Genomic DNA, 13,221 nt, shown 5'->3' on the forward strand with positions numbered 1-13,221 from the left:
TTCACACTTCAAAACATACAGAAACTTTTGTAAAAATTGTTGATGCTCCAGTGCTTGTCAATTCATATGACATCTTTGACTTAACCCCTTGAGAAGAAAGAGATAAAGTCTGTCAAATTTTATTACCAGAGCCAAAACTAATAGACAGGTTTTCTGAATCTAAAACCATTGATATTCCTACAAAATCATGATGGTACCTCTCTAGTCAACCAGTTGATCTCATGGGGATAAATATCATGTCAGATAAAATCCTTTTTAATTATCTAGTAAATATTTTCTCAGTTAGGTAATCAAAATTGAAACACCAATCTTCAGTACTAAAAAGACAAGACTCTTGCCCTTATGCCTGGACAAGCCACATCCATTCAGCCATATAAATAAATAAGTTGATGTCTGAATTTTTATATAGAACTTTGCCATGCAAAGTAAAAATTAAAGATAGCAAACTTCAAGACCCATATTCTTAAAATCAAAAACATATATACAGGAAAGATAAACATGTATGTTACTAGATTAAAAACACCTAGATTATTGTTTAGAACTAATGACAATCACAAGCATATAAATGACTTTCTTGTATCAATATTTGGCATGTGGAACTATACAGAAATTATCAGCATAAGAGAGAACTTAGTATAGTTTACCCTACCATGTATTTTGGGTTAGTAGTAAAAGCAGATTTGAGATATTTTCCTTGGGCACAGAAAACGCCATTTTCTGTATGTCTTTCTGGTCTTGAAATGTGTATTTGATCATTTTTAGAAATTGCAGGTAACTATATTTTAAACCATTTGAAGTATAACTATTTTTCTGTTCTTTGGTATTGAAGATAGGTTTTCATATTCCTTCTATAAAAATATATTTCTGAATATCTACTCTGTGCAATGATGCTTTTTCTAAAATTTTTGGATAAATACTCAGGACTGGACTCTGGCATTGGAGTGCTTCTGGTTGGTAGGAGGCACAAATTAAATGTAGAATAAATGCATCAAGTAATTGATAAAGTGATAGTGGCTTTATATATTCATGTATTTTTATTCTGCTTTGTTCCAGAAAGAGAGACTTGATAAATATCTTGACTGAAGGAAAGTTTAAAATACACATTTCAGACATCAAGGCAAAGGGAAAAGAGCTACAGAAAAAGAATAGAGTTGAGAATAAAAGTAGTATACTAAGAACCACATAAATGTAGACAACCATAGATTTTATGGAGGATTCCAAATTTATTGCTAAGAACTCTTTGCTAGGCATATTCCATTCAGTCCTGTAGTGCAGTTCTCTATCCTTCTATATTTTGATCTCCCTCATGGCATCTGACCTGCATGGACTGTGTCGACAAGCTTCCTAGCCCTCTGGTTTCCAGTTGAGTTCCACCGTGGGTATACCCGGTAGGAAACTATAGAGAAGTGAGAGAATGAGGTCAGGGTATTTCTTTCTTTTGCTGTCACCTCACCTGATTGAAGTAGGTCACATCGCCTGGTTGTATCCTTCAAATGAGAGTCACTGTTTCTTTGAAGGAAGTCCTCTATGCAGAGTAGGTTCTGGGTTTTCATCATCACTTTATTCTTTCATAACTTTCTGGCCTATAATTGATAGAATCTTTGCTGTTACAACCGTAAGATTCCTGTACTATCCTGAATGACTTCCCTACAGACTGCTCACACCTTTGCAAATAGTCCCTTCGTTAGACTCTCTCTGAAATTTTCTATCTAAGCATGGTATTTATTTTCCTTTGAAACCTCCTTAACTGATACAACCCCAGTTTCTAAAATGAAGAAATAATCTAGAGGAAAATCAAGGTGCATAATGTTTATCAGATTGAAAACAATAGCAATTCATGAATCTATTTCAGTGAGTATATGATGTACAGTTTTCCTAAAGGGAGGTTCATAGCAAATGTGTTATCATGGGTATACATAGAGCTAGCTTTGTATTATAAATGTATGATATCTTCAATTCAGCAACAGGTTAAAAAGTATATGGCTGTTTTTTCATCTTTTTAATTTGTTTTTAATTGAAGAATAATTGCTTTACAGTATTACATTGTTTCTACCAAATATCAACATATATGGCTATTTTTAATAGCATCCTTCATGTAACTAATAAACATTATGTCCAACATATAGATTTCATGTGATTTAATCAGGAAACAAATATTTCTCTCCCACTGTCCCTCAAATGTGTTTGATAGGACTGCATTTCCCTTGCCTCTGGATGAAATTGATGGCAAGAATCAGTGTGTTGGGTTTTATCTAATCAGTGGTTAAGATATTCATTTCAGTGTAATAGTCAAAAATGTTTCCTTAGTCCAATGATGAGAATGTGAGGTCCTTTTTTTTCTTGGTCTTTTGCTTCATCTGTCCTTCTACATCTCTTACTGTGAGCATGTCCCTTTCCAAGTGCAGCAGATGAAGTGGTAAGGATCAGAGGGAGGGAGATGAGGTAAAGAGAGCAGGGACGTTCTTACTTGATTGGTGCTGCAGTGGTGCTTTCGTGTTCTGAAGTTGGAGAGTGTTTAGGGTTGGCCATTTGTTTCAGGGAGCCCTTTTGTAGGTTCTTCAGATTCTTCCCTTTATTTTCCAACCTTCAGACCCAGGGTTTCCTCATCCATATTTCCCTGGATGTAGAAGAATTGTTCTCTAGTCACTTCTTTGCATTATCACTTCATTACATCCTAGGCATCTTGGTGGTACTTTCTAGTTTATTAATTGATGAAGTCTGTTTGCCTCTCTAGAAGAACCTTTAGACATAACAACATAAGGCAATTCCATGCATGTCTTTTCGCACAGAGTCCCAAGGACATTCACGCATTCAGACCTCCGGGAAGCACTGGGAGAAGTGCCACTATTGATACATACTAAAACACAGTCCTCAGTTCTGGTACCACAGCCAGTTCAGACTGCCTCTTGTCTTTTATGTTTTTATGCCACTCGTCCAATTCCCAGGCATCGTTCCTTCTTACATCCTAAAGTAAAAACACCTGCAGGTGACACATACCCAGTTCTCAGAGTCTTTAGCAGGTTCTCTCCCTTGAAGCGACACTGAGGGGAAAGTGCCAAGAAGCCCCTTCTTTTGACAACACAATATTTTCTTATGGCAGGCAATTGGTTCTCTTTGGATAAGTCTTTCCTAACCATCTACTCCCACGAATTTTGTATCTTCATACAAAATTTGTATCTTCATACATATCAGTGACCTCATACCTCATTCTGGAATATACCTCAACCAACACTTCCATTTTGGTAGCTTATTTTAAAACCCTAACAGTCTAATGCATAAAGATATGTGAAGTCAAAATAATGTCATTGTTCCATCACAAAATCTCTAGGAATCCACTTGCATCCTGACCCAGAGGACTCATCTTCCTTTTCTTTATAATGGAAAATATGTGCCTATGTCTGATAAAGGTAAAACCGTTCCATTTGTCTCCTGTGACCCTCTCTAGTCCTGAACTTTGGTCTTACAATGATCTCTTCTCTGTCCCATATGGCCAAAATGCTTTCAGAGAGAAGCATCTGCATTCAAAGATAATCTAGTAATACACATCATTAAAACACTCTTTGTAACTTGTTATCCTCTTTGGGAGCTTGAAGGGTCACCTAGTAATTCATACTGCTTTTTTCTAAGATCTCTACTAGTTGAGAGAGAAAATACAAAGTATAAGGCATATTAAATCAGCTTTACTAACCTGTCATATTGGTACTTTTTTATATCAACATTAGAGAAGCTTTAACATGTCCTTGTGATAGCAGGGATAGTCTCTTCACTTCACTAAAATATGCAGTAGCCAAAAAAAAAAAAAAAGTGGTTATGATCTAATGTCCATCACTAAGCAATTAAACCAGGTACAAAATCATAATGTATCTTAACTGTGAATGACGCACATTAACTAAAACTGATGATAAAGATGCATACAAGCTGACTTAGAAAAATCTCCAATATATAGTTAAGATAAAAAAGGAAGTTGCAGAATGACACATATATTATGCTATAGTTTATGCAAATAAATTGCAAAATATCACTATACTTTTCTATTTACTGTACTGTGCTGTGCTTAGTGTCTCAGTTGTGTCCAACTCTTTGCAACCCCATGGGCTGCAGCCTGCCAGCCTCCTCTGTCCATGGGAATTCTTCAGGCAGGAATACTGGAGTGGGTTGCTATGCCCTCCTCCAGGGGACCTTCCCAATGCAGGGATTGAAACCCAGGTCTCCCGCACCACAGGTAGATTCTTTACCGTCCGAGCCACCAGGGAAGCCCACTTTTCTATTTGGTTGCACATTAATGTATAGAAAGTTTCTGTGAGTATAACATCCAGAAAGGAAATAACAGTGAATTCAGGGATTGTGATAGATTACAAATAGCCACAAATTCTTTGCAACTCCTGTGATTAAGAGGGGGAGTTTATTTCCCAACTCACGGAGTCTGGATTGGCCTTGGGACTGGCATTGTCACGTTGTTCAAGTTCAAAGGCTAGCTTTCAAAAGGTCTTGTAGTTTCTGACCTAGCTATCTTGGAACCCTGAGACCACTTACTTGAGAACTGAGATGTCACATGGAGAGAGAAGCCCAACCATCCTGGCTGTCCCAGTTGAGGCACATGAATGTGAGTGAACTCAACTGATGCCCAGTGGAGCAGAAACAGGACTTCGCTGATTCTAGCCCAAGTTACTGATCCACAGAATAGTGAGAAGACAAATGCCTTTTTTCAGTGCAGAAAAAAAGATAATATAGTGCTGTTCTTCAAAATGCCTTTTAGTTTTATGTGACCGGACTTCCCAGATGGCAAAGTGGTAAAGAATCCACCTGCCAAAGCAAGACACACAAGAGACAAGTATTTGATCCCTGTGTTGGGAAGGTCCCCTGGAGATGGGAATGGCAACCCACTCCAGGATTCTTGCCTGGAGAATTCCACGGACAGAGAAGATTGCAGAGTCAGACATAACTAAGCGGCGCATATGCGTGCGCACGCACACACGCACGCACGCACACACACACACACACCTTCTTCCCTCTCTGTCTCTCTCCCTGGCAATGGCCAGCTTCACTATTGTCTTAAGATGTGATCTCTGGAAGTCAGACTGCTTTATTTTATTTTTATTTATTTTATTATTATTATTTTTTCAGACTGCTTTAATACTTGATAAACTCTACCCTCTACTCATGTGCCCTTGGGAAAGTTACCAACCTCTCTAGGCTTCAGTTTTCTTCTCTATAAAATGACTTTAAAATAATAATACTTTATAGAGTTGTTATGAGAATTGACATATAGAAAACATTTAAAGCTTTTGGCACAAAGTGCAATACAAATGTTAGCTGTGAAGATGTTTGTCATTATTATTTTCTGTCGTCAAGAGTTACCACCTGAATCTTAGTGATATGTCTTGCCCAAGTTTGCCATGTGGAGAGTTTGGATTCTACTTTCTATTGTAGAACAGTATACATAACACAATTACCATTTTAACCATTTTTAACTGCACAGTTCAGTAATGTTAAATTTATTTACATTGTATACTCATCACCACTATCCACCACCATGACTCTTTTTTCGTCTTGTAAAAGTGAAACTCCATACCTGTTAAACAATAACTTCTCATACACCCCTCCCCTTAGTCCCTGGCAACCACCATTATTCTTTCTTACTTTAGTATTTTGCTTACTCTATATCTCATATGGGTGAATCATATAATATTTGTCTTTTTGTGACTGACTTATTTCACTTAGCATGATCTCCTCAAGTTTCAACCATGCTGTAACATATTGCAGAATTTCCTTCTTTTTTAAGGCTGAATAATATTCCATTGCCTGTGTATTCTACATTTTGCTTATCTGTTCATCTGTCAATGGACACTTGAATTGCTTCCATGTTTTAGCTATTGTGAATAATGCTGCTGAGAACATGGGTGTACAAATATCTTTTTGAGACCCTGCTTTCAATTCTTTTTAGTTGTATACCCAGAAGCGGGATTGCTGGATCGTATGGTAGTTCTATTTTTAACTTCTTGAGGAACTACCATACTGTTTTCCAAAGTGGAACACCAATAGTGTATGAGAGTTCTAGTTTCTCCATATCTTCATGTGTTCTTTTCTGTCTTCTTGATAGTAGCTATATTAATGGTGATGAGGCGGTATCTCAGTGTAGTTTTCATTTGCATTTCCCGAATGATTGGTGCTGTCAAACATCTTTGATATGTGTTTTGGCCATTCATATATCTTTTTTGGAAAGATGTCTGTTCAAACCCTTTGCCCATTTTTGAACTGGGTGGTTTGTTTATTTGCTGTTAACTTTTAAGAGTTCTCTATATATTCTGGATATCAATCCCTTATCAGATACATTATTTGCATATATTTTCTCCCATTCTGTGAATTGCCTTTTTACTCTGTGGCCAGAGCATCTTTTGATTGGGAGAAAGGGGTCTTTAACCCTGGCTCCTGAAGCCTACATGAAAGTTGCTCCAGGAACATGTACACAACTGCCTGTTAATATGGCTGGGGATTGGGATGGGTAGCTGCTACTGCGCTAAGGGCCAAAACTGACCAAAATTAACAACTTTCAGTCCCTCACCCCCTGGAAATTGTAAGCCTTCAATAGACTCCAGAGTTCCAAATAGTTACATCAAGCAGATTCTGCCATGCAACTCTTGTCTAGGTGAGAACACAGACTCCTCATGCATTCTACTCTACCATCTTCCCAGAATCCTCTTTAGGTTCATTTGATAGGCTTGTTATTTTTAATGGTCAGCTCATTAAAGCTAGGACTTGTTTCTAATTAGATCAACTGTATTACTTTCTCAGTAAATCTAATTTATAAAACACTGAAGACGTATTTTGCAATTAGAGCGTACAAAAGGATTTCTAATCCGTTTACTCAGAATAATACTTTTATTTTCTTATAAAAGTTATTGGTCTGTTTCATTTTGGAGTTAAGTATAAAATTTTAACAACCCAACATTAAATAGTTTCCTTCCAGGTCCCCAGATTAAATGCAAAATCTTGAGCTTCTTGCACAGTGAAATAACAAATGTTTCATGGAAGATTTTACAGCCTCAATATGGAAATCAAGACTGTACAAGAGCTTACACATTACAGAGGGCAGTGAGAAGGAAAATGTAGAATTTACTATAATTTAAAACTTGGGTTCTGCAAGACATAGAAAACAAACTTATGCTTCCAAAGCAGAAAGAGCAAGAGAAAAATTAGGAATTTGGGATTAGCATATACAGATGACTATATCTAACATAGGTAAACAGCAAGGTTCCACTATATAGCACAGGGAACTGTATATTCAATATCTTGTTATCAACTATAATAGAAAAGAAACTAACACTGTAAATCAGCTATACTTCAATTAAAAACAAAATGAAACTTGAGTTGTGGACCAACACACACACACACTCTCTCTCTCTCTCTTTATCTTTCTCTCTCACTCACTAACAGCAATATCTCTCTCACTAACAGTAATAGCCAGACTGGGCTTTTTTTTTTCTATTTAATTTTGTATCCATATGAAATGATGGTTGTTCACTAAACTTATTGTAATGATCATTTCATGATATATTAAGTCAAATCATTATGCTGTACACATTAGACCTTAGACTTATACAGGATTATATGTCAATTGTATCTCAATAAAACTAGAAGAAGAAAGCTTATGTACAGGGTATTTATTGCAATAGTATTTCTAATCATATAAAGGCAAAAACATCCTAATTGTGTAACCCAGACCTGGTACTTGTTCTCTGCTCCATGTACTACAACAAATGCTGGGAGATTGTGGTAGGTTCCCAAAATGGCCACATCTTTCACTCTTCCTTTTTTTTTTTCAGTTTTTGTTAGGGTATAGTTGCTTTACAATGTTGTATTAGTTTCTGATGTACAGCACAGTGAATCAGCTATACATATGCATACATATATATTCTTTCTTTTTTGGATTTCTTTTTCATTTAGGTCACCACAGAGCAGTGAATAGAGTTCCTTGTGCTATTCAGTAGGTTCTTATTAGTTATCTGTTTTCTACATAGTAGTGTGTGTATGTCAAGTCAAATCTCCCATTCCATACCACCCCTCTTCCCCCTACTTCCCTACCCACAGTGTCCACACATTTGTCCTGTATGTCTGTATCTCTATTTCTGCTTTGCAAACAGGTTCATCTGTACCACTTTTCTAGATTCCATATATATGCATTGATATACAGTATTTGTTTTTCTTATTTCTACCTTACTTCACTCTGTAAGCTTCTTTGCTTATATGAGTATTAGAAGATAACAAGTCTTCTAGTTTCTCATTTGGCATGTAAGAAGCTTAGAAGTCACCACTACACTACAAGAAATTTGGTGTTTTCTTACAAAACTACCCTAATTCTTATCAAATGATCCGCTTTCATTGATGTCTACCCAAAGGATCTAAAAACTATGTCCACATAAAAACCTACACATGGACATTTATAGCAGGTTTATTGATAACTGCCAGAACTTGGAAGTAAACAATATGTCCTTATATTTCAGTATCTTTAATTTGTGGAAGTTCATTATTTTATCCATAGTCATGCAAGCAAACACACATACACACATGTAGACACATGACTTTATCTTAAGTGGGATCTTACTGCTCTGCAGCCTTCTTCTTTGTCACCCCCACTTTAATACGGTAATCATTTTGCAATCTCGTTTAGCATCCTTTTCTACATTTTAGTTTTAATGATCAGACATTATTACATCAGTTTGCCAGTTAACCTTTTGATTACTGTTGTTGTTCAGTCGCTCAGTTATGTCTGACTCTTTGTGACCACATGGACTGCAGCCCGCCAGGCTTCTCTGTCCATGGGGTTCTCCAGGCAAGAATACTAGAGTGGGTTCCCATTTCCTTCTCCAGGTTTTTGATTACTAGTATTATTCTAATATTTACCATCTTTAATACCACAGCCATGAACTTCCTTCACTATAAATCTTTGCATGCACGTATAATAATTTTCTATGAGTAAATTGGGCTTCCCTGATAGCTCAGTTGGTAAAGAATCTACCTGCAATGCAGGAGACCCAAGTTCAATTCCTGGGTCTGGAAGATCCACTGGAGAAGGGATAGGCTACCCACTCCAATATTCTCTGGCTTCCCTTGTGGGTAAAGAATCAGCTGGTAAAGAATACGCCTGCAATGTGGGAGACGTGGGTTTGATTCCTGGGTTGGGAAGATCCCCTGAAGAAAGAAAAGGCTACCACTCCAGTATTCTGGCCTGGAGAATTCCATGGACTATAGTCCATGAAGTCGCAAAGAATTGGACACGACTGAGTGACTTTCACTTTCCTACTGATGAGTAAATTATTAATAGTCAAGGGGTCTATACACTTTAAAATTTTTGAATGTTTATTTGTCTCAAACAAAATTGTACCATTGTGATCTCTCCTCAGTTGTGTACAAAAAGGCCCCTTTGCCAAAAAACTGGCCTCACTGGGGATAACAGTATGGGTTTTCATGGCTAGTTTCATACTTGACATATTTCGTTCTTAATTCAATATGCATTCATTGGATTACTAGTATTTTCTCACAGTTTACACATGATTATGAATTGTTTAGTAATTTTGAATAGTTGATGAAGTGTGTTTGCTTTTCATGTTTGGTTAATTGGGCTATAACATCAGTTGTATTGATACTATATATGGAAACGTTAGGTATGTTGGAGAAAGGGTCTGGGCTGTACCACGGTTGAGGTATTTTTCTTTGGACTGAAAATTCTTGACTTTCTATCATTGTGGAACAGCTATACTTACAAGCTACTTTCTTCTGATCTAAACATGTAGAAATTATTGAGAAAAGATATGCATATGTATGAGGTATGGGGGGGACATCCATATTAGCAGTGAGGACGGGTATAAAACTACTATCAGTGGTTAAAGATCCAAAGGACTGAACGGTGGCATGGAATGAAGCCAGTCCCCCTGACTGAATCCAGGGCCAATGCTGTGAACCCCCAAACTAGTAGCTTGCTTGTGGCAAGGGGTAAACAACTATACTAGGAAGATTAACAAATGTTCTATTTAAAAAAAAAAAAAAAATCAGTGTCCAGGCAGGGCGGAGCACAAAAAAAAAAAAAAAAAGACACAAAAAGTTAAAAGATAAAGATGGCCTGGGAGAAGTTATTTGAATATATATCAAACACAGTATCAGAATTCAGTGAAAGTGTTAGTCGCTCAGTCATGTCCAACTCTTTGTGACCCCATGGACTGTAGCCCACCAGGCTCTTCTGTCCAGAGATTTCCCAGGCAAGAATACTAGAGTGAGTTGTCATTCCCTTCTCCAGGGGATCTTCCTGACCCAGGGATTGTACCTGGCCGGATCTCCTGAATTTCAGGCAGTTTCTTTACTGTCTGAACCACCAGGGAAGCCTTCAGAACTCAAAGTATATAACAAACTGTTACAAATAAATAAGGCTCAGGTAAACTGTTCAATAGAAAATTGGATACAGAGTTGGAACAGTAGTTTCACAGAGGTAAAACCTCAATGGCCTGAAAATACATGGAAACAGTTTCAACCATACAAATAATGACAGACTAGAGAAGGGAAAGGCTACCCACTCCAGTATTCTGGCCTGGAGAGCACCATGGACTAGTCCATGGGGTCGCAAAGAGTCAGACACGACTGAGCAACTTTCACTTTCACTTTTTCATATGTGATATACATAATGTTCAACAACTCCTATAGGAAAATTTGAGTGTCTTTTTTGCTCTCACTGCTGCTTTTAAACTGTGTATCTTCCTCCTCCTTCAAAACTCCAGATCTTCTGAATTTCATGCCATGAATCTTCAGTAACTGACACTTCTTTTCATATTTCCATCTACCAACCAGTGAAGTCACTTCTTGTTTACCTTGTATTCAGCAGCTAGCTTACTCTAGTCCTTTCTCCCACTTCCCATGTCATCACAGACTTAGATAATGCAGTACCCATAAGGATGGCCTCTCCCAGATTTTGTGCTCATGGTTCCTAAATATCTTGCTGCAATATTCATTTTCTCCATTAGCCTCAGTCTCTGACTCTCATGCCCTTATTGTTACTAGTAATTGCATGACTCCAAAATCTCTGCTACTGCCCCACACTCTAGCCAAGATCCCATCTTTCCAGTTTATCCAGTCTAGAATTTTATTTTCTGTAATTTTTCTAGCTAAGACCTCCAGTGATTTGGGTTACCATTTGTTTTTATTCGATATTAACTGCACAGCTTCACACATACTTCTTTCATTATCCAACTTGGGTTTTGTGTTCCATAATTGTAGTGGCTCATTTCAGTTTTATTGCCTTTCTCTCCATCCATAGTATACCACTGGCCAAGGTCCAACCTTGGCTATCACTGGCTGAGTTTCTACTGAATCATTTTTCCTTAAGCGGATAAATGCTGATTGGAGAATAGAGCACATTGTTGTCGGTATCTTTCCCATTAATGACTATTAATAATAAAAAGGCACTCTCTGCTGGTCAGAATTTTCACAAAACTTCTCTAGTATATTTACATTTCTATTCTTCCAGATTATTTCACATAGTATGCTTGTCTTCCAATCCCCATATGTGTCTTCCTGTACACACTGTATTGAAAGAAAAGCTTTAAAGAAAACAGTAATTTTCTCATGTCTCACCAATACTTTTACCAAGCTCTCTGCATCAGTATGCACATTGACTGCCTCGTTTCATGTTGTCAATGAAATAAACTGCCTGCATCAAAGCCAGTTCCTCTGGATCCTGCCATCTCTCAACATCTCAAAGGCTTAATTTCTATAGTTATCACATTCTCTCTGTCTCTTTCTCTTGTCTCATCTATTAATCTCACTCTACTGGATCATTCCCATCAATGTACAGATGTATTCTTCTCAAAGAAGCATTTAATTTGTCAAAATTTTAGAGCAATTTCAGTTTTTAAAATGAAAAAGAAAAATAAATTCATATATAAGATACTTGTAATTACTAAAAAGGATGAAATAATTCTATTAGCACTAATACGGAATGTCTCTAAGAAAAAGGAATCTGTACAATATATAGATGCATACATACATATATGCTTATGTTTGCATACACATTTAAAGTTTATGCATTTGTGCATGAAATATGTGGGAGTTACATACCATATTTTTTTTATAATAGGTATTCCTAAGAGGATGAGGGGAGTGAAAATGGAATGAAGTCAAAAGGTACAAAATTCTAGTTATTAGACAAATAATACTAAGGATGTAATGTACAACATGATAAATACAATTAACAGTGCTGGATGTCAGAGTTGAACCACAAAGAAGGCTGAGCACCAATGAATTGATGCTTTTGAATTGTGGTGATGGAGAAGACTCTAGAAAGTCCCTTGGACTGCAAGGAGATCAAGCCAGTCAATCCTAAAGGAAATCAACCCTGAATACTCATTGAAAGGACTGATGCTGAAGCTGAAGCTCCAATACTTTGGCCACCTGGTGCAAAGAGCTGACTCATTGGAAAAGACCCTCATGCTGGGAAAGATTGAAGACAGGAGAAGGGGACAACAGAGGATGAGATGGCTGGATGGCATCACTGACTCAATGGATATGAATTTGAGCAAATTCCAGGAGCTAATGAAGGACAGGGAAGCTTGGCGTGCTGCAGTTCATGGGCTCGCCAAGAGTTGGAGATGACTTAGCACAACAATGTTATATGTGAAAGTTAAGAGAGTAAACCCTCAGAGTTCTCATCACAAGGAAAAAAAATTTTTTTTTCAGCTTGTGCTTTTTCCAGCCCAGCGTTTCTCATGATGTACTCTGCATAGAAGTTAAATAAGCAGGGTGACAATATACAGCCTTGACATACTCCTTTTCCTATTTGGAACCAGTCTGTTGTTCCATGTCCATTTCTAACTGTTGCTTCCTGACCTGCATACAGGCTTCTCAAGAGACAGGTCAGATGGTCTGGTATTCCCATCTCTTTCAGAATTTTCCACAGAAGCATGGCCGAGAGGAGCTACCCAACGGCTGAGGCCGGGGGCGGCCGAGAGGAGCTACCCTGCATCCAATGAGTGGCAGCATGGGCACAGGAGGGCCGAGAGGAGTTATTCCTCATTCAAGGTCAGGAGGGGCCTCTGTGAGTAGATACCCCTTGTCTTTCCTCTTTGGTAACCACAAATTTGCTTTCATGTCTGTGAGTCTATTTCTGTTTTGTAAAAAGGTTCATTTGTATCATTTTTTTAGATTCCGCATACAAGTGATGTCATATGATACTTGTCT

The 13,221-nt window shown here is 37.5% G+C and overlaps 1 long non-coding RNA gene across 2 annotated transcripts in view; it reads left to right on the forward strand.

Moving 5' to 3' along the window:
* Positions 1-13,221, forward strand: part of LOC145535951 (uncharacterized) — a 617,716-nt gene that overhangs the window by 203,159 nt on the left and 401,336 nt on the right. Inside the window, exon 4 of one of the 2 annotated variants that reach the window (XR_014075550.1) lies at positions 12,929-13,078. This is a non-coding gene — a long non-coding RNA (uncharacterized LOC145535951). The remainder of the gene's footprint in view (positions 1-12,928; positions 13,079-13,221) is intronic. The other variant, XR_014075551.1, reaches the window with a different exon arrangement.

This window comes from Giraffa tippelskirchi, chromosome X (genome assembly GCF_054371585.1).
Source record: "Giraffa tippelskirchi isolate mGirTip1 chromosome X, T2T-mGirTip1v1.2.pri, whole genome shotgun sequence".
In the NCBI taxonomy this organism is placed as follows: domain Eukaryota; kingdom Metazoa; phylum Chordata; class Mammalia; order Artiodactyla; family Giraffidae; genus Giraffa; species Giraffa tippelskirchi.